Here is a 1617-nt window from a genome sequence, read left to right as displayed (position 1 = left end):
TTCATTAAATTATTATTATTATTATTATCATTATTATTATTATTATTATTATTATTATTATTATTATTATTATTATTAACATTATTATTATTATTATTATTATTATCATTATTATCATTATTATTATTATTATTATTATTATTATTATTATTATTATTATCATTATTATTATTATTATTATTATTATTATTATTATTATTATTATTATTATTATCCTTATTATCAATGCAGTGGGTGACAGAGTTAGTAAGTGAGCCTGATAAAAATACTTTCATGCACTTCTTATTGTTGCTGCTGTTGTTTTAGCAGATGCTGGTTGACTAATACTACCATGTGTATATAAGCATGCATCTATGCATGCATACATTACATTATCTCCTCACTATACATGTGTGTGCGTGTGCGTGTGTCTGTATGTGTGTGTGTATGCGCGTGCGTGTGTGTATGTATGCACTAGTGTGTAATCATGTATAGATATGTATCCATCTGAGTACGTGTGTGTCTGTGAAAGATGTGTGTAGATATGTCCACCGAAACTTCGAAGTCACTGTCATTAAAATTACTTAAAATATCTGACTATATCACTATGAATACTTGCTGTTTCAATCAGACGACACTATTGCTCTTATAATATTCATGTTTGTTGCATCCATCAGACAAATAATCTTGAGATCTATGCCCGTGGAATGTTAAATGGACAAATTCCCAGACTAATATGAAACGTCATTTCCTAAAGTTAAAATGGGTTTGTGTAGGGCCAACAACCCGATTTAAAAAGATGAAAAGTTACGGAAGCACCGATGACAATTCAAAACCAACGAAACAAGGGAGAGAAAGGCTTTTCCCTAGGGAAAATATATGACTAGATGCAACAAACTCCGAAAGGAAGCCTGCAAAGATATAGAGAAAAAGTTGATAAAGCAGCGATCAAACTAGAGAGCAGCAGAAAAGAAATCCAGAGCTGAGAACAGCGGTGAAAAGTCGCCGATGGCTGTTACATCATATGAAGAGAAAGGTTTATATTAAATCTATATACTTGCTCTTTCCGTCAAACACAATTGTGTGTATCGTCTTCACGTTTGATGCCGCCATCGAACAATATTTTGTGCGGCCTCTATATAATCACTGCCGCCATCAAACAGTATTGTGTCTATAGCATTCATCTACAACAAACAATATTACGTGTAGCCTTCCATCAAACAATATTGTGTCTATCATCTTCATGTTTGACGCTTCCATCAGACAATATCATATGTGGCCACTATATGCAAGTACTTACTGTTTCCATCAAACAATATTGTATCCATCATCTTCGTGTTTGATGCTTTCATCAAACAATATCACATGCAGCCGCTACATTAAACAATATTGTATTCATCGTCTTCATGTTTGACGCTTCCATAAGACAATACCAAATGCAGCTGCTATATACTTGCTGGGGGACAAAACCTTGAAGGATTTTGTAGTCGAACAAAGCGATTCCAGGACATATTTTTTAAAGCCTAATACTTATTCTATCGATCTCTTTACCGAACCTCTACGTTACGGGGGACATAATGACACCAACATCGTTGGTGAGAGACAAGTACAAACACAAAGACACACACACACACACAC

The 1617-nt window shown here is 33.6% G+C and overlaps 1 protein-coding gene across 3 annotated transcripts in view; it reads right to left on the bottom strand.

Annotated features, from left to right (window-relative positions):
* Positions 1-1617, bottom strand: part of LOC106879078 (E3 ubiquitin-protein ligase PDZRN3-B) — a 768027-nt gene that overhangs the window by 675196 nt on the left and 91214 nt on the right. The gene's annotated exons all lie outside the window — the stretch shown is intronic.

This window comes from Octopus bimaculoides, chromosome 5 (genome assembly GCF_001194135.2).
Source record: "Octopus bimaculoides isolate UCB-OBI-ISO-001 chromosome 5, ASM119413v2, whole genome shotgun sequence".
NCBI lineage: Eukaryota > Metazoa > Mollusca > Cephalopoda > Octopoda > Octopodidae > Octopus > Octopus bimaculoides.
Note: the sequence above shows the minus strand (reverse complement) of the source record. Positions and strands in the feature narration are given on the sequence as shown.